Here is a 21,559-nt window from a genome sequence, read left to right as displayed (position 1 = left end):
TTAATTGTTTTGTCAGTAAAATGCTATCTGGCTTCTTGCTTTAGCACAGAATTTATGTGATCAATCTATAATACATAACCTGAACGATAATACTAGTTATAGAATAATCATGTGAAAAAATATTTAATGTGGATTTATGTGATCAATCTATAATGTATAACCTGAACGATAATACTAGTTATAGAATAATCATGTGAAAAATATTTAATGTGCATTTTCCTAATGTACACTGTAACAATTTGTTAAATATTTGCTATCCCTTGTTGGATTTAATTAATTCTATAAAATCTTTTAGCATTTTTAGTCAACAGCATAGTGTCATACACTATAAAAAGTGCACTTTGTGCACATTCAACAAGATAAAAACAGTAGAAGACTGAAGGAGCAATTTTCAAGTAGTCATGCTCATGATCTATTTATTTATTTTTATTTTATTTTACATTTGTTGACCGGGCTAGTCTGGCTGGATACATGTCCATTTTCAGCAGAGGCCCAAGGAGAAAAGCTCCACTATGTACTAGTAAACACATTCAAAAAGGACAATAAAAGAAAACAAAAGAAACAGAAATTATAAGAATGTAAAGAACAAATTCAATGTAGTTACATTTACAGTAGCACATTAAGAAAGGTAAACAAAAACAAAGGAGAAATACAAGAAGGGATCCATGATCCCATATTTTTCATAACAGCTATAAGAATCAAAAATATTTACAATATTAAGAATTATGATAAACAATTTGTGCCTGAGCACTAGTTCTAGGAAACAGAAATTGCACAGCAGGGATGATTAATAGGTTTAAAAACAAAGTGAGATGACATGTTGCAGTAATATATCTTATAAAAGGGAAAGTGACCTTGTAGAGAAAAAAGAAAGTCCATTTGCGAGACAGGCAAGCTACAGAGGGTTAGAATTGAGAGAAGGAGAAGTAATGAAGAGAGGTATAAAGAAAGTTAGATGAGAGGTCAGTCTGGATTCAAGCAAGGGCATAGCCAGTGCGATTTGAGATAGTTTCTTAGTTGTTTCTTGAAAAGTTGTGATGAGCCCAAAGTAATCAATTCTGTGGGGAGTTTATTCCAGTATGGGCCAATAGTATTGGTGAACAAGGAGTCGCCTGCCTTATTGTGTGACTTGAGAGTGGCTACTAGCAGTTTGTTTGCTGAGCGAAGGGAAGAGAGATTCTTGTAGGGGGCAACAAGGTTATTGAGTATGGGTGTATTAGTAGGGTAATGGAGAATTTTATATGTGATGACTAATTGATGTAACAGAATAAGATGTTGAAGTTCAAGCCAATCAAGCATTTTGAGATTAACACAATGATGTGTGCGAAATGGGGAACCTGTAGCAAACCTAGCAATGCTGTGGTAGGCCGAGGCAAGTTTCTGAAGGTTAGATTTAGAGAGGTTGATAAAAGTTGGGGAGGCGTATAGTAATGTGGAGATGAGATGTGTTTGGGCTAGGGACAATTTAGCAGTTGTTGTTAGAAAGGGCTTAAGTCTGTAGAGGGCTCCTATCTTTTTATTAACAGTTTTGATAGTAAGGTCAATATGGGCGTCAAAGTTCAGTTGATTATCTATTATTACACCTAGTAGTTTAGTGGATAAATCAGGTGAGATGAAAGTACCGTTGGTAGATGTAATAGAAAAGGAGAAAGGGGCTGACTTAAGGGTTGGAGAGAATATGAGTAATTTGTTTTTTTTGGGATTAAGGAGGAGACAGATATGTTGGAACCAGTTTTCTGCTGCTGTGAAGACTTTTTGGGTGGAGGAATAAAGTTCAGCTGGAGATGCAGCAGAACAGACGAGAGTTGAATCATCTGCATACTGAATACATGTGGATGTTGGGAGAGAGGAGGACAGGTTATTTATAAATATAGAGAAAAGAAGGGGGCCTAAGATTGATCCTTGGGGGACCCCTATTAGGACTGGGAGCTGAGAAGATAGGTGGTTTTCCCAAAGGACTGCCTGTTTTCTTTCTGTTAGATATGAGTCAAACCAGCACAAAGCTAAAGAGTCAAGAGCAAGAGATTGTAGAGTGTCTAGCAGAAGTTTATGATTCACCATATCAAAGGCTTTAGAGAGGTCAAGAAATAATGCTGAGGAGTAAAGGTTGTTATTGCGATTTTTGTTGATAGTGTCTGTGAAGGAGAGGAGAGCAGTAGAAGTACTATGAAAAGGTCTAAAACCATGTTGGGAGTCTGCAAGAAGGTTATTTAGTAGAAGGTGGTTAAGAAGTTGATGGTGAATACAGCGTTCCATAATTTTAGATAGTGGCGATAGTAAGGCTATAGGGCGGAAATTAGATAGTTCGTTAGTGTTACCTCCTTTGTGGAGTGGAATAATGTGAGAAACTTTCCAGAGGGAAGGAATAGTAGATTTGGTTATTGTTCTGTTGATTAAGATGGAGACCGGGTAAGCTAGTTCAGCAGCAGCTAGCTGGAGATAGTCAGCTGGAAGTTGGTCGGCAGAAGGAGTACATGGTTTGAGTTTTGAGAGTAACTTATGTATATAGGTTGTGGAGACTGTGTCAAGTTTTAGAGTGGGGCTGTTGGTAAGAGGAGAGGTCTTTTGAAGGGAGGTGGGGGGAACCATAGTTTTTGCTAGTGAGGTGACTGTTTCAGAGAAGAAGTTGTTAAAAGTGTTGGCTATTGTAGTGGGAGGGGTCTGGGCTAGGTTAGCAGGAGTGGGTGTTTTGGTATACCCTGGATGGAGCAGTTTATTGATACCTGTCCAGAAATTTTGGGGGTTATGATTTTGGTTTTGTTGATATTGAAGGTAGAAGTTTTTTTATCAAGAAGGGTCAGTTTTTTTGCAGTATTTCTAAGCTGTCGGAAGTTGTCTAGTTACTGAAAGTTTCATGTCATACCTCATTGTGACAATATAAGTTGAATACATAATGCCTCATCACAGCACAAGATGTACAGTTCTGCTTAGCTATAGTAATGAACCAGCACAAAGTGATAATGCATTGTTACACAGCCCTGACAGTCATGAAAAGAGAAGCTTCCTCTTTTTTTTTCATTTTGTACAAATCAATTGATCATATCTGTAATTACATGCTTATATTCTTCATCTCACAAATTATCAATATCAGCTCTTCTCAGCAATTTGTGTTCTTGTGTGATGCATTGTTACTGTCTTTTACTCTGTGGATCTTCCCGTGCCCAACTTTAAGTGTCTTATGGGTTAAGCAGAGAAGTCTTCACCACTTTCAGTGAGACAGAGCAGTCAATAATTGCTCATTACTTTGACCATTGGCTCCAAAGTTTGGCCTTCAAGGATACTACTGCCTATCCTTCCATGAATGCCAAGAAAATAATCAAAAAGTAAGCCAAAATAACAATTCTCAGTACAAGTACTATGCCAACTATGAAGCAATATGAGACTATTTAGTGATTATGTCCCTTTCTACTGATTAAGACTTCATCAGAATAGTATTAAAAACTTTAAAGTATCCTTTTTAAATTAAATTATTTTTAAATAAGTCACCAAGTGTAGTTAAATACCTATGGGATAACATAGCTTTGCAACAAATGGTAACATGGCTAATCTTAAAATGTTCAACCAGGTATGATGGCCTAGTATTCTCTCATAAACCTATTAACCAAAATTGATATAATCACAAACTTATGGTGAATAAAATCGTAGAGAATGCGTTATGATGTAAAAACATAAGAACATTAGAAAAATGTAAAATATTATACATTAGGTATAACCGTATACTAAGTTCAAAGCTAGTCTGTTTTCATTTTTATTACACTAGCAATAGATAAATTATCATATAAACCAGGGAACTTGTTTGTATTCAGTTTCAACTGATAAAGAAGTTCCCTTCTTTCTACTCTCCTCTCTCCTCTCACAGTTACCTCCTCTAGGATTACAATGGACATTTCCCCAGTGTAATAAATAGCAGAAATCTATTAAAATTGAGGCATGGGAGCATGAGGCTCCCTGTCCATGTGAAGCAGAGTTCCTCCCTAACACAATTCAAATGCAACTTGGATAACTGGATGGGGAACGGGAAATTCATCCCTGGTTTGGCACCTATGTATCTAATGGACGCAGGCAACCTGTAAATGGTTCATCTCCCAGGTCCCTGCTTACACTAATCAAGAGTATCAGAACTTGTTAGAGATTTGGGATGCATGGCTAGGCTTAAAAAGGCCCTTGTGGTTGCTAGCCTAGTAAACACCTATAAGCCTATTAACCTATAATGATAAAAGTAGGCATATAAATCATATGAAGAAAGAACCTTCCACTGATCCAGGCTGTCAGAAACCCATAAGTGTGACAAGCCTCATATGCAAAGCCCTGGAAAGACATATCATGGAACTAACCAAGAAAGACATGGGGCTTGCCAAATACTGGACCAATCAGAGTTTGGATTCATCAATGCCAGGTCATGCTTACTTAGCCTGGTGGGCTTGTCTGCAAATGTCATCTGACTATGGAAGTAAAACAGTACACTCCACATACCTTGACCTGGGCAAGGCTTTTGACATAGTCCCCCACTTGGGCATAATAGAAAAGCTTAATAAACAGGGAATATGCCTCTACATCACCCACTGGATTACCAAATATCTCATAGAAAAGATGCAGGAGGTCAAAATAAGGGAACTTATCTCCTCAAAGAGAACAGTCACCAATGGAGTCCCTCAGGCTTCACTGCTAGGACCTCTCCTGTTTTTCATCTGCTTCTGTGAAGTAAAAGCCAATACCAAAGAGCTCTGACTGACTACATTTGCTGATGACTGCAATCTAAGAACAGATATCGGATACCAAAATGAATTTACCATCATACAGAAAGGTTTGCTATAAATAAGTGGTGCCAAAATTATGTACTAAAATCAAATGGCATAAAAATGCATTATGATATTGTCTGGAAATCATCTCCCTGGGGAACTAGGTGTTTACTAGGCTAACAACCACAAGGGCCTTTTTAAGCCCAGCCATGTATAACAAATTCCTGACAAGTTCTGGTACCCTTGATAAGTGTACGCAGGGGTTTGGGAGATGAAACATTTCCAAGCAGGGGCCTGGGAGATGAACTATTTACAGATTGCCTGTGTTCATTAGAGACATAGGTGCCACACCAGGGATGACTTTCCTGTTCCCCAACCAGTTGTCCAAGTTATAGTTGAATTGGGTTAGGGAGGAACTCTGCTTCACATGGATGGGGAGCCTGTTCCAGAGATGGAGTAGTCTCTAGAATACATAGCTGTATCTCCAGCAGGTCCTATTTGTATCACAGGCAAGGTTTTAAGTCTTTAGAATTGGTAATTCTGGTGCTATTTGTTTTGTGGATATGCAGGAGGTCCATCAGAGTGGGGTCTGATAACTCCATGTATGCCAGGCATAGATCTCTCCTCAACAGCCTGTAGGAGACAGCATATAAGGATAGGGCCTTGAAGTGGTCTGCATAGGATATTTTACTTATACCCTGTATTATTTTAGTTAGGAAACTCTGTGGACATTCCAGTTGCTGGATATGCCTGGTTAGGCACATATCAAAGGAGGCATTGTACTCAATAACAGGTCTGATGAATGCTGAATTAAGTGGAACAATGACCTCCTTGGATTTAGATGCCATACCTTTGTCCATAAGTTGCGCAACATAGAATGATTTCCTCACTACTGTAGACACGTGATGGTCCAAGGCTTGATTAATGTCTATGTGTGACCCTAAGTCCCTGACTACTGGGTCAACTCTAAGGGGTGTGTTGTCAGTACGATAGCTACCAGGGGTGGATGTCTTCCCAAAGGATACAATTATGCATTTCTTGACATTTAGTTTTAGCCCATGGCTCTGACACCAGTCATTTGCCTGTGTCAGCACTTCCTGGAGAACATTTGTGTCAGTGTGGAATTCAGTGACAGCTCCTAATTTGAAATCATCAGCAAATTTAGTCAGACATAGACCATTGACACTGACCTTGACTTCTGAGAAGTAAATGCCAAAAAGGAGTGCTCCAAGGACTGATCACTGAGGGACTTCACCTGTGACTGTCCTCTTTATAGAGCCGGACACCCCAAGTCTAACTTCCTGGGTCCTGTGAGCCAGTTGCCTACCCACTGGGTAACAGATGGGTTTGTACCTAACCTATTGAGTTTGTCAGCAATGTCAGAGTAGGGTATTGTGTCAAATGCCTTGGCCAGGTAAAGGTAGTCAGTGTAAAACAGTTTGTCTCATCCATTGCTTTGGTGACCTCCTCAAAGAAGTCCACCAGGTTGAGTAGGCATGACCTGTCCTTAATGAAACAAAACTAGGTTGGCTCCAGTGTCTGAAGGTTTACTATGTCATTATTGATCATTTTCATGCTAATTCTTTCCATGCTGTTGTATATAACACTAGAGAGACTTATGGGTCTGTAGTTTCCAGGGACTGTAGATGGCCCATCATTGTGCACAGGGATGATTTTTGCTGTTCTTCATTCATGAGAAAATAAGCCTGTTTGGGGGCTACAGTTAAACAGCAATTACAGATGACCTGATAGATCATGTTTCATACTATTTAGAAGACATCCTGTGATATTGTCTGGGCCCACTGACGCAGTGTTATTGGCCTTAGAGAGAGCATTGAGGACATGTTCCCTAGTGATAGCAGGGGGAGTTATATTTGATTATATTTCCTGAGGGAAGACTGAGGAGAAGAGAGGGGTAAAGTTGGAGCTGAGTCTGTCCACCAGTAAGTTTGCTATATCTTCTGGCTCAATATAGGTGGCTCCATTTACAATAACTCTGCACACAATTGTGTATTGCCTTTGAGGTTATGGACATAGCTAAAGAATGTCTTGTAGTTGACCTTGGTCGGGGAGGCCAAATTTACCTCAAGTTTGACTTTGGTAGACTTTATTTGTCCTCTGAGTTGTTTGTTTAGTTTGATGAGAGTGCTTTTATCATGCTGGATGCTGCATCTCCTAAATTTTGCCATGATTTTCTTCCTTCTGTTATACAGCCTACTGATTTTGTGATTCCACCTGGGTGGCTTGTTTCTTAAGTTAGTTCTGTACTTCTTTCTGGTGGGTACAGCTGCCTCTAAGCAGCTATTAACATGCTTGTATAGGGCTCTCTGAACAGTTCTGCATAGGCAGCAGTGTTCCCAGGTTTTATGAGGGCTTGATATTTTGCCAGGTCATCACTTAATGACAGGAATTTAGCCATAGAGTAGTTCCTGAATATTCCAGGGTTAGCTGGGGGACCAGGTTTTATTTTTACTTCAAAGAAGGCAATTTTGTAGTGTGAGCTTACCAGGAAAGACATTACACTAGGGGGTGTACAGAAATATCAAATATTAGTGAAGACCAGATCCACTATGATTGCACCCCTGGTTGGTGTATTGACAATATGATCCAGGGAGTTTGCGTTTACAAAATCCAGGAATCTCTGTGCCTGTATGTTTGGTGACTTATAGGATTCCTAGTTAATAGTGGGGTACTTAAAATCACCCATGAATATGGTATTGGGTTAGATGATGAGTGTTTCCAATAAGTTTAAATATATGTTATGGGCTTCCTGGATCATAGAGGGAGACCTATAGTTTGCAAGGAAGTAGTATTGTATTTTGCCTATGGTGATTTGAACATGGAGTGAATCACGTGCATTGTCAGCAAACTTGCTGGCTGACAGATTCAGTGAAAACTTCACTCCTTTGTCCCCACCATCAATAAATCAGGACATCCCCAGTAGCTGACACCTTCCACTTATATCTAGGGAACAGGTCATCACTGCTCTCTCAAAAACAAAAAATACAGCCTCCTTGGGACCCAATAGCATCCCAGGTTGCATCCTACATGAACTCAGGAAGGAATTTGCAGCACTATTAGGCTCCTTATTCAACCAAAGCCTGAGTACTGGTTTCATCCCAACTGAGTGGAGGACAACCACTGTCATCCCTTTAAACAAAGGTGGAGTATCCAGCATTCCAGTAAATTAAAGACCCATCAGCCTAACTAGCCTGATCTGCAAGGCCAAGGAATGGATTATCATGGACCTCATTAACAAGGACATTGGCAACCTCCAAACACTCGATCCTGCATAGTTTGGCTTAGTCAAGGGATGGTCATGTCTGCTAAATTTGGTTGACTTTTTGAGACAGTCACCAAAGCCATGGATGAGGGGAAGATGGTGCACACTGCCTACCTTGACCTGCCGAAAGCCTTTGACACTATTCCCCACTCAGGCATAATAGATAAACTCTCTCAATTAGGCATCAATCCATATGTTCCCAGATGAGTAGCAAACTGGCTCACTGATAGAACCCACCTAGACAAAATACAGGAAACCACCTCAAGCTGTCGACCCGTAACAAGTGACATTCCCTAGGGTTCGGTCTTGGGGCCTCTGTTATTTGAGATATACTTTTCTGAAGTACAGGCCAAAACCAGTGGGCTATGGCTGAGCAAGTCTGCAGATGACTGCAAGCTGGGTGCTGTCATCAATTCCCTTAGTGATGTGGACATCCTCCAAGAGGGTCTCACTCACGCAATTGACTGGTGCCAGAAACATGGCCTCAAGCTGAATACCAAAAAATCCATCATCATCATCCCCTTTGGGGAGAGTGACATCCCCACAAATATTCACATTAATAACAATGTCCTAAGCAAGCAATCTGTTGTGAGGGATTTGGGCACCCAGGTTGATAGCAGCCTTACTTTTGACCACCATTTTGCTTCCATTGTACGGAAAGCCTTCTATATGGCCCACCTCATAAGTAAGTGTATCTCATTCATGGACAAGGATGTCATAACATCCCTGTATTCTTCCCTTATAAGCCCCATTATTGAGTAAAATGCCCCTTTCAGCATGTATCTCACAAAGCACATGGAGCAGCTGGATAGACCACAGAGGTTCCTTACCAGGAGAATCCAGGGCCTCAAACATCTACCATGCACAGATAGGCTAAAAGTCCTATCCCTCTACTTGGTTTCACACAGACTCCTCAGAGGTGACCTCTGTCTGGCAAACAAGGCAATCACAGACCCCACCTTGATGGGACTGCTGCATATTCGCAAGTTAAGCTCCACTTGAGTAACTTGCATGCGAGGCCTCAGCCTGATCTGTGACATCAGCAGGACTTGTTGGCGGGACAGGTTTTTGTCCCAGAGACTCCCCCATCTATGGTAGAGATTCCCTCTCCACGTCAAGCAGAGTGCCTCTTTACCTCTTTTTATGCACAACCTGGATAACTGGATGGGAAACAGAAAATATACCCCTGGGATTCTTCCCGTCTCCCTGCTGGACAGGGGCATCGGGTGCTGACTTGTCTAAACATGGGCTAAACTCTTGGCTAGGCTTATACGGGAATCAGGGCTTATAGCCTAGTAACTTTCTATGATCCTATGATCTTGTTTACCCAGCCTTGAGGTGTCCACTGTCATAGGAAGGCCACCTACATTGTGTAGTTTAAAAATAAAGGAATTATGACTAGTTCTAGAGATGTCATTGTCTGCTTTTACTCAGTCCTCATTTGGCCACTCATTAATTTTAATTCCCCACTTAGCATGTATCTGTCCATAAACATACAACAACTGCAATGCCCACAGAGTTACCATATTAAAAGGATATGTGTTCTAAACAATATGTACTACATGCATCACCTTAAATCCCTGTCACTACAGTTAGTATCCTACAGATTGCTAATAGGTGATCTGTGTCTGGAAACACCTGACATAATACTGATGGACCTACTACACATCAGCAAGCAAAATGGCATCAGAAGTACTTAATTTTGTAATCCAAACTTTTTTTTTGCAACATCAATAAGACTGTTTTAGAGGGACAGGTATATCTCAAAGATGATTCCACTGCCCTGGAGGATATTTCTCACCCCCCTAAAACAAAATTAATCACTATCCATATTCAAGCACATCTTAGGTCTATTAGTGTACAGAGATGGATCCTAAATGCTTTAACTTGTGCATTCCCCCAAAAACTGGTGAATAGGATAGTGATGGAAAATTTTGAAAGAAGAAGGTGTGGTTTTCACTCATCTTATGTGAACCCATGAAAAAAGAGCTCACCAATGGCAAAGAAAAAAAAATATTCCAAATCTTTGATTTTCATGTGATCAACTAATTATGACATCATAAACAGAGTATTGAAGAAAAAAATGGTCAAGTAAATTCAGATATTCCAAATAAGGTCAGATAAGAGCTTTATTTTATATTTTAAAAGGCAGGACATATAAAAGAAACACTGGAAAGAAATAGGGTTTCAATACTGTTCTTGAGTTACTCCAAGTTCAGATTACTGTGGGTAAGACCCCCATTCAAGTCGTAGCTAGTTATAGATCCCCTTCCATGGATCATGATGCGCATGAGGCCTACTTGACCAAACTGGAGTTAATCCAAATATTGCCAAACACTCTAGTCATGGGACATTTCAATTATCCCACAATCAACTTGGAAACTTACTCCAGACCTAACTCACTAGCGGAAAAGTTCCTTGACTTTGTTAACTTAAATGCCCTGAAAAAAAAATTGTTCAAACCACAACAAGAGGAGCAAACATACTAGATCTAGTCCTCACTAACATGCAAATAGATGCATCACGGCAACTGTCAGACCATCATTAGTTAAATCTGACCACAAATCAGTCAGCTTCAAACTGGCACTAACACCAGAATTCACAAAGGGTGAAGTCAGACTAAATAACCACCAAAGCAAATTATGCCCTCCTAGGGGAAGGTATAAATGCATTACAAGCCTCACCACCAGCTATATGTGGTAACAACACCAACGTTTACACTAAAGCCCTGTACAATCATGTGTATAAGTGTATAGACTCGACTGTTCCAGAGAAAATCAAAGCCAGAGCTCCAAGTATAAAAAAAGTCACCCTGATGGATATCCAGCATAACCACACTTTGCAACAAATGCAAAAAATTGTTGTCTAAGAAAACTAAGGTGAGGCCCCAACAATGGAAAAGCACCCTCCTCAGCCTCAACAGGCAAATAAGACAACATGTCAAATCCTCTAAGGGTAACTTTGAGAAAAACTTAGCAATCACAGCCAAGGATAATCGCAAGGCCTTTTACAGCTATGTACATAGCCTAAAAGGTAGGACCCACGCATGTGCCAAGCTAGTGACTAATTGTATCATGCACACTGATCCCACAAAGATAGCAAACTTACCGATTTGGTGTAAATTGCACTTCCTTGTCTCCTCCAAACTTATCAACCTTGCCGCCTACCCCCCTACCCTCCATAACCAAAGAGCACGTCATTAAAGCCTTGTCCAAGGCAAAAAGCACAGCCTCTATGGGACCAGGTGGCATCCCAATCTGACTTAAAAACATGAACTAGCATCATCATTAAGTACCCCGTTGAATCACAGCCTAACCACTGGCTTTGTTCCTGTGGAATGGAGAACAGCAACAGTTATTCCCCTGCAGAAAGACGGCTTAACAATAGACCCAGGGAATTATAGCCCCAAAAGTCTGACCAGCCTCATCTGTAAAGCCATGGAATTTATCATTATGGACCTCATAAATAAAGACACAGGTGACCTCCAAACCCTGGATCTAACCCAATTTGGTTTCAAGGCCAGATCCTGCCTGTTAAGTCTGTTAGAGTTCTTTGAAAATGTGACCAAGGTCATTGAGGGAGGAAACACCGTGCACACAGCATACCTTGAGTAGGCAAAGGCCTTTGACACAATCCCACTCTTAGGCATCACTGATAAAATTAGCAAATTGAATGTAAACCCCTTTATTGTAAAATGGGTTACCAACTGGCTCACAAACCGATCACATACTATCAAAGTGGGTGACTCCACATCAACCAGCAGACCCGTCACCAGCAGAGTGCCACAAGGATCAGTGCTATGCCCCCAACTGTTTGTTATATACTTCTCAGAATTTCAGGCCAAAATTAAGGGTCTGTGGCTGATCAAGTTTGTGGACAAATGCAAACTGGCTGCAATTATTGAATCCCCAAATTATATCAGTATACGTCAGAAGAGTCTTATGCAGACCAGTGACTGGTGTCTTAGTCATGGTCTCAAACTGAATGCAAAGAAATGCATCATCATTCCCTTTGGTAAAAACAATGTCCATTCACACTATCAAATTAGCATACTACATGTACCTACGAAGTGGTAAGAGATCTGGGATCACAAGTAGACTGCGACCTTAACTTTGATCACCATGTATATATTGTAGTAAGGAAGGCTTGATTAGCAAAGGCATTACCTCTAGAGCAAAGGAGGTTATAACCCCTCTATACTCATCACTAATCAGACCCATAATTGAGTATAATGCCCCTTTTGACATGTACCATACAAAACACCTGCAGCAATTGGAGAGACCTCAGAGGTTTCTAAATAAGAAGATCAAGGGACTCCAGATGTGCTTTACACAGACTGACTAAAGTTTCTGTAACTATACTCGCTATCATATAGACTTCTTACGGGACACTTATGCCTGGCTTGCAGAGCAATCTCTGACCCAAAGCTAATGAATTTGGTGCACATTCGTAAATGAAATGGGACTACAGCTACCCATTCCAGGGACCTAAATATGGCCTGTGACCTTAAAAAGACATGCCGGAGGAACATATCTGTCTCCCAGCAACTGCCACAGCTTTGGGATAGGCTGCCAATTCATGTGAAGCAGGGAACCTTTATGACACTGTTCAAAAGAACCTGGAAGAGTGGATGGGGCACCAGAATTTCTTACCAGGGGATAGTGACCGCAATCCTCCTGGACATGGGCAGTCATTAAAAATACAACTCTGGGTATTGACTACAGTATATATAGTATTACACTGAAATGAAATGGCTAGGCTTGAAGTGACCTCCGGGTCAATAGCCTAGTAATTTCCTATGATCCTATGACAACAAAATCTTGTGAGCGTGGTTTGTATACATGCATCAAAATGGATCAGAATTGCCTAGACAGGAAAATAAGATATGAGCCTGAAAGGACTCACTGCATTTTTAAACCTTTTTTTCTTTCTTTTTTTTTTTTACCAAATGAAAGGGTGGAAATGGGAGTATAGTACAATAAGGAAAAACAAGACATTGGCAGAGGGAAATATAGGAGTGAATAGGAAGGGGGTGCATGTATTTTGAATGTTCCCATTAATGTTATGTACAAAGGTAAAATAAACTGTGAAAAGGCCTTGAAGTAGAGTCTGTTTTTAAATATTGTTTTATTTAAGAATAAATTATCAGTATCAAAAATCTAAGCAGCTGAGATGTATGTGGGTATTTTTTTATTTTATCTTTTTTGGGGGGGGGCAGATGCACATTTTCTCTATCATAAGAAGGTAAACTTATGAAAGAAATAAGGAAATATAAAAGAATGATAAGAGGGTTAGAGTACTTATCAGGTTTACCCACACAAACATAGAAGATAGACAAGACTGATGCAGCCGGAACTGACATACTGAGGAGGTGGATCTCATTGAATTAGGTGACATCAGAAAAAGACAATAAAGGCAACAGTGAAGGGGAAGATTGAACAATGACATGAAGGGTAGTGAGACAAAAGAGAGTGGAACATTGAGATGGAGGTTGGGTATATATGCCAGGTGTACCTCCCTGCTCTTGTGTAACCCAATGAGAGAGTACACAACTCTCTGACCACTGGGCCCTGTCTCAGATGGAGTAGCCAGAGGTGTTCAGGGATGTGTCTCTACAACCACAAAAGGAGATGCTCTATGTGGCTATTCCAGCATCCAGATGCCAGTCAACTATCTCCTCTACCATTTCACTTAGCTGCTTCTGTGTTATATACTGGTCACCTCAGCTGGTGGGTGCTCAAGTGGGAACAATTGCTCATCTGACCAGTGAAGCCCCCCAGTGCAGTGCTATATGGCTTATCAGAGTCTGCTGTTGCCAGTTCTGGAGAGATGCCTCTATCAGGATGGAGATGTTGAAGGTGGTATAGAGTGCGAGGTATGATGGCTTGTGTTGTAGCCATGGAAAATATAAGTGGAGAGAAACAACATAATAACCAAAAAAAAGTATTACCAAAAATATAGCAACAAAGAAGATGGGGAGAAAAATGCAAACATAACATGAAAAACTGCACCTCAACATAATTACAATTAAAGAAAGCAATAAAACTATAACACAGTCAATAAATAACATCACTGAGAATAACAGGTGTGCACTGCATATTACAGACAATTGTAAGCTGAAGTATATATAATCATAGTTATGTGCAACAGCCTCAAATGCAATTTTAATCCAATGTCCAGCACTCAGAATAGTCCAGCATCCATAGTGTGTGTAGAACCCACACACATCTGCTCCTGTAAGATGAAAAACAAGTGCATTAACTGTTAAGCCATGCTGACAGCAGTACTGCAGTCAAATACCCAGAACAAATCAAAAGCAAAGAAGAAAAACAAGTTTATTAATTGTTCAGCCATTCCGACAGCAGTACTACATTCAAACACCCAGCACAAACCAACCACATATACAAACTGAGGAACGTAGTGGCTCAAATTTGGATATATATTAGATTGTCAAAATGGCATTACAGTGAATGTCGTTTCGATGACACATAAAGAGCATAATGCTCAAACAGCAAAAGCTCAGGTCAAAGATTTGTTTCCTAGGGAAAAAATCACTTGCCTGAAGCATGACATTGCCCTTTACCCCACTGTAGTGCGATCTCGGAGTTGATATATTTAGTTACAGAGGATGCGGGGGGCACAGCCCCCCACATTGGGGAATGTGAGGGGTGAAGTTCCCCACTTTAAATTGTTTTAACTGGTGTGTTTTTATTTGTTGATCTACTAATTTTTTCCGTAGGAAAAAAAACAGTGACCTGGGGTTTCGCTGTTTGAGCATTTTGCTCTTTATGTGTCATCGAAACGGCATTTACTGTAGTGCCGTTTCGACAATCTAATATAGATCTCTCAAACTCAACATCTCACAGGCTATGTACAGTAAAGAACAGGTGATTTAATATCCCACATATTGAAGTAGAGCAAAATGTCTGTAATGCATAATGGGTGATATTGCAATGACTGTAACTGGGAAGAGCTTCTGAATTCTGTACAAAAGCATACATAACATGGGTGGAAAAGGGCCCAACATCAGATACATTTTAAATAAAATTATAATGTACAGTTTAGTTAAACTTACTTCAGTTACATATCACAGACAACAAACTTCTCAGTTATTTACCAGAAAATGAAAAATGTTCTAAGGGCCAGGACCAATAAATGATATGAAATTCTGGGCTGTCTGTCTGCACCTTTAATGATATATAAGATGTATATTGATATGTGAATCTGTAATGAGAGAAAGTTGTGGACATAACCTTTGCCTGGAAAGGTACTACAACCACCTCCTGCACAGGTAGGCATTCCATGCTATAGTTTCTTCTGTTGTGGAAAAATGGTCAAGTACATATGTATTATGAACCACAGACTGCTATGATTTGATGAAAAGAAATTATACTTATTGTACATATAAGGAGCAGTCTCTATGACCTTAGCATCCCATTGACCAAAAATGATTGAACAGCATGTTTTGTGATTTCTATAGTGGTAGCTGCACTGCTTGCCAGCTCAGGGGATGCCAGTGCTATCAGTAATATCCCTGGTGAGACAGTGCCAGGCATCTTACTTATACTGGGGATCTTCATAAAAGTCCCCCAGCAAACTGTCTCAATGAGGTCAATGAAGCAGATCTAGAAATGTCATTGTCTCCTGGGAACACTATCATGGAGCCTTGCAATTAACAGTGCTGTTTGAAGCCATGGTGTAGACCTGGAATGTACCAGAAAACTGTGGCTGGCATCTCATGATTGTGCTCATTTTCAATTGTTGTGCAATGTTGAATAGCTTATTAATATGGCCATGGCAGGGTTGCAAGGATATAATGACACATATTCCAACAATGTTCAGCCTCACAAAAAGGTTTCCAGTGGGAGTGGGAGTGAGTGTGCATCAGGGTTCAGCTCTGAGTCCACTGCAGTTTATATTGGTGATGGGCTACTTTGCAACCAAGTCAGCTGGGATGACTTGAACAAAATTGCTATATGCAGGTATGTGACATTTCAAGGAGAAACTGGATATGAACTTTAGCCAATGATGGGTTAATGGAATGCAAAACTGAAAGCACATAAGATGAAACTGAGTACAAACAAAACAGCTGTTATGGAAGCAAATGGGATAAACAGAGAAAGCTGAAAGCTGAGATAGAAGGGAAAATAGTGGAATATGTTAACATCAAGTATCTAGGAGGGGTGGTTGAGGTAAAGGGTAGTCTGAATGAATAGGTGAAAGCTAGAATGAGAGGAGCTACTCTTATGGCATAGAGGGATAAAGCCTTTACTAAAGGCCAGCTGACCCAGGTTTAATTAGTGATTGATGCTGATTGATGGAGCTGCAAGGAAGGGATGGGTATGCCCTTCCTGGGTGAGATAGCAATTGTTGATATGCTCCCTAAGGGAAGAAATAGTCCAAAGAGGGGAGTTGCCCTTGGACTCAGTCAATGATCATGGGGGTTCAAGAAAGGGAAGTACACAGGCCATAAAACAAAACAAAACAAAATAAAGAAAATAAAAAAGCAGATGAAAGCACAAATATGCCGAGCCTCCAGAAATACTTAGGTCCGCAACCAGCCCCAACAATATCAGAAATACAGAAGCAAGTCAGGGAGGGGGTAATAGCTGGTAGACTTGATGTGGATTTGGGGCAATGAGTGCCTGGCAGATAAAAATGAGGTCCAAGTGTACCAAAAAAAAAAAAAAAAAAAGCAGAATGAGTGGGGCTGCTGACTACAGAGAGCCTCATTGCACAATGCTGTGTCAAGGGTCATATGTTACAGAAGAATATCAAACAAGCTGAAAAGTAAGGTGTACAAAATAGCAGTGTAATCATTACTTCTGTATGGTATGGAGACCTGTGCAGTGAAGGCAGATGGAGATGAAGTGCCTAAGATGGGTGGTAGAATGGACGTGATGGGACAGATGAAGAATGAGGACATGAGAGCAGTAGCTCAAGTACCTCCAATTGCAAAAAAGGTCAAAGATAACATATTTTCATGGTGTGAGCACATGTGCAGGAAAGCAGAAGACAACCTGGTGAGGAAGATAGGGAGGCCAGAGGAAATGTTAACATCCAGCTATGAGATGGATGGATTGTGTGAGAGAAGACCTGTGACAGTCAGGCATGATTGTAAAGGAAGATAAGAGACTGTCACTGAATTGAAAGGGATGGTGACAATTGAAGTGATACCCCAACCCCATAAAGAAAATTGGAAAAAGGGGATTGCTGATGATGATGCGGAGGAGGATGAAAAAGGTGAAAGCAGATTTCCAGCAAGAAGACTGAGGAACTGTGTGAGAGACAAGAGACAGTTTTCAGACGGTACTGAATCAACAGATGTGGTGACAGTTGACGCAATGCCTCTTCCCCATATCAAAAATTAGAAAAATGGAGTTGATGATAGTGACAAAGATGATGAAGATGATAGCATGGTTCATCACAGAATATATCATTCTGAGTAACTGATGAATGGGAAATGTGAAATATGGCAGCCATAATTCACAGCATGCACTGCAACCAGAACAGAGTTCATGGTCTGTAGTGACTCCCCTACAAACATACAGGAGCAGGGAAGTGAATTTATCCACCCCATGTAATTACCAGGACCACACATGCATGTTACACCTTGTTGGTGCTTATACATGTACACAAGGCTGAGCAGAGCTGTATGAGATGTTATGCTTCTAGGCATTACATGTACAATGAGAATTTCAGTGCATTTCATGAGGTGAGCATTCATTACCTCACTCTTCACACCTGGGGAACTGAATTAGCATGATATATAAACCCTGCTGACTACAGAGAGCCTCATTGCACAATGCTAGACATTTTAGAGCTCCCAAATAACAATAAGCTTCACCTGTGGAGAATATGCAACAGTGTGGAAAGCTGATTTTCTTCTTGCTTAAGGTATGTTCATAATCTTCCTTACTAGTACTGGCGTATTGATGTAAATGATTGTTTCCCAGTATAAACACATGCTTTGGGTATATATGTAGTGGCTTTTAAGTGTTTTGACAAGGGAAAAATAGTCAGTGAAGTCAGAAAAGGGTGTACACAAGGGCTATGAATGCTAATGGGTGGCACACCTGAAAGCAATTGTGAAGTGAAGCTCTTAAAGGAGACGGGCCGGCACAGCATTGTGTTAAGATGGGCTACAGGTATACCTGTGTATAAATTAGTTTTAGGACACATATGGCTATATATAACCATAGCATATGACAACTACACTCACTTTACACTCCTATAATGGCATTGTACTTTGTGATGTACATGTGCATGGCAGAGTGTGTGTTGATGATGACAAGAGCAGGTGTTATTCTGACATGTCCTTATAGAAGGGCATGTGGCATATTGTACAGAACAAAGTACTGTGCCATGACTGGGAGGAACTATCAGACCAGTTACCATATGTCATATACCTGTATGTGTTTTGTGTGTGTTGTGGGGGAAGTTTGTTTTGCTCATGGATGTGAAGAATGATGTGTTGAGTGGGCTTTTCTTATCCACAGCAGACAGCTCCTTGGGCAGGAGGATGCCATCTGGTCCTACTGTGAACATGCTTGGCAGGATCTTGTGTTAACATCAATACTGTCAGTAGCCAGGACCACAGCTATGTGCAGATCAAAGAGAGAGAGCTGGCAGTATTACCAAAGATGTTAAAAACAGGATCTCTGCCTTTCATGGGATTGTAGGGCAATTGGAGGGGGCTGTTAACTGAGTCTCCTTTGATGGGAGCAAGAGTTGCTTCTTGTCTCTCTCAGAACAGAATTTGTGGAAACAGACCCCTGGGATTTATTAATATCTACAATAAGTGTACACTGTTCTAAGTGAACAGGCAAAATAAGAATAATTCACACCTTCTTCCTCCTAATTTTAATTTTCCTACTGATTTTCTTGCAGCCTTAAATAACAAGGGGGATTCATACAGTTTACCACAAAGTGCAGACTATGGGGGGAATTCAATAAAGCCTAAATGGAGTGATTTTCCATGAAGGCATAGTGGCACAACCCCAACATAGAAACCGGCAGAGGGGTGTGCACGAGCGTGTGGACACAGAAGTGTCCATGGAATGCAAATCACCTCATAAGCAGGTGAAATCCATGCAAATGAGGGTGATTTGTGACCCAATAAGCTGCACAGTACCTGTGTAGGAGGTGTGCTGGTGTCTGAAATGTACACTGACAGTAACAGTGTACAGAAATGAAAAAATGAAACAGGAGCTGTAAAAGCCCCCAAAAAAAATATTGCAATGTAGGGATGGAAATGCCCAAAGCTATGCCCAGTGATTCCAAAAAGCAAAGCAAAGCATTATAAAATATTTATTTTTTTTAGCAATGTGCAAACATGCCGTTATGCAAAAAAAAATTAAAATGTTGAAAAACTGAAAATAAGACATTTGCAAAAATAATGCATTATAGTGCCCTGCACAAATAAGTGTACAATAGCAGGTGTCCGTGGTTGCTAAGGAGGCAGGCCCTGCAGTAGTGATGTATCTAGGGAATATACAATGATCTGTATGCAAATGAACTGAGGTTACTGAATAGCAAAAATTGGCCACTATGTCCACAGATAAAACCCATGTACAGCCAGAATTGTGTTGGTGTCAGTAGATCAGGTAGTTGACATCAAAAGGGTGTGTGTAACACTGTGTGTAAGTGGATTGGAGCTCAGCTGTGTCTGTTTGCACTCAGCTAAGTACAGCTAAGTAGGGGGTGTGTGTCCAGTACTGTTAAGCTTTGTTTATCTGTAGGGTGCATGTTTCAGCTGGTGTAAGCTATGCTGAGTGTGGCCATGCATGGGGTGTGTCTAAACTGCTGAGCACTGTTTATACTAGCACTGCGGGTTAGCACACCGCACTCCAGTGCTTAGCAGTGAAATAAAAAAAAATACAAGGAAATAGCCTGGGAAAGCTAATCAGGTATGAATGGCTGATAAGTCTTGTTCCACTGACACTGGGACATTCAAAACCTACAGTGACAGACCTAGCAGATGGAATGCATCACAGCCAGCCAATCACACAGGCTGTATTTGTAGCCCACCACTATAAAGTATGCATATACTCTTCAATCTGATTTTTCCCACATACTCTGCTCCATTGGAGTACACACTTGGACATTTTAACTGACAAAATGCTAGGGGCTGCTGCTGCTCTGCTACATCTGTATGTGCTAGAGACTGAGGTTGGTGTTGGTGCTGATACTAACAATAGGCTTATACTGAGAAGGAGAAGAGTGTTCAGGCCCAGGGTAGCCTTCTAGGGGCTACATGAGTTGGAGATAGTAGATGACTACAGGGTGGACAGAGACATACTACAAGAACTCACCGAGCTTTGCTAAACTCAGACCCAGAGCCAACAGAGGGGAACCCATTCCAATGGAGACACACGTATGTGTAGCCATTAGAATATGAGCTACAGGTACTTTCAAAGACCTACTGGGGACACAATGGGGGTCATATAGGCATCTGCATCCAGGGTATTCCACCAGTTCCTGGATGCCATGCAAACACATGCCAATGAGCACATATATTTACCCGACACCCCTGAGGAGAGGGCCGGCAATATGCATCTCTTCCACCATGTAGCACATTACCCTAAGGTACTAGGTCCCATAGACTTCACTCATTTACACATCAAAGCACCAACTGTTGAGGAGGATAGCATCTATGTGAACTGCAAAGGGTATCAGTCCTTCAACTGCCAGGTCATGTGCAATGGCCAGGGTATTATCATGAATGTCTGTGCTGGCAGCCCTGGCAGTTATCACAACTCCCACATCTGGCATGCATCACAGCTGTACCAAATGTTTGTTGGGGGGACATCCCATATGGCCATCTACTGGGGGATGCTGGTTACGCACTGGAGCCATGGATGATGACACCCATCAGAAATGCACACACACCTACTGAAGAATGCCATAATGAGGAACATGCACAAACTAGGTGTGAAGGCTGCCAGCCTAGCTAGATAGAATTTTGTAAATAATTCTAAGTCATTTGTAAATATTAATGTAATTCACAGGTTGTTTACAAATGTAAGAAAACTGTTATATGATCTGAGCTTCAAAAATATAACCACAGTGCACCCTGCTGGAAGAAAAGAAAGCATTGTATGACTGTTTGATCTCAAGCTTGGATACAGGATGTCTGGACTCAGGAATTATTTCCATTTTCTTAGGTAAATGTCTTTGATTGCTGTTGCTTCCTGCAGGTGCAGATTACAAAAAGAAATGTAAATTTTAAGTTCTATGAGCCTGGGAAACTAAATCAGAACTGTTAAGAATTGTGTAATGACTCAGCAGTTCTGTGTTATCAATGTAGGGACAGATTGAAAGATTTGAGCGTTTGTTCGATTTTGTCTTAACCTGAACACATCAACTCACCAGCAATCTGCCATTGCTCTGTAAGTAGGATCTTAGATCTTAATATTTTTCTTAGAGCTAGATAGCCAGATTAGTCTAGCTGTTTTCTGTATTTATGTCAGACTATTTTACAGTATTATTTTAAAGAATTTTCCTATGATTTCTGAACTCTGTAATGTCATTGTGT

The sequence above is a fragment of the Protopterus annectens genome, chromosome 4.part0 (assembly GCF_019279795.1).
Source record: "Protopterus annectens isolate FY-2018-M chromosome 4.part0, PAN1.0, whole genome shotgun sequence".
NCBI classification, from domain to species: domain Eukaryota; kingdom Metazoa; phylum Chordata; order Ceratodontiformes; family Protopteridae; genus Protopterus; species Protopterus annectens.
The sequence above is the reverse complement of the archived record's forward strand: the minus strand, read 5'-3'. Positions refer to the sequence as shown.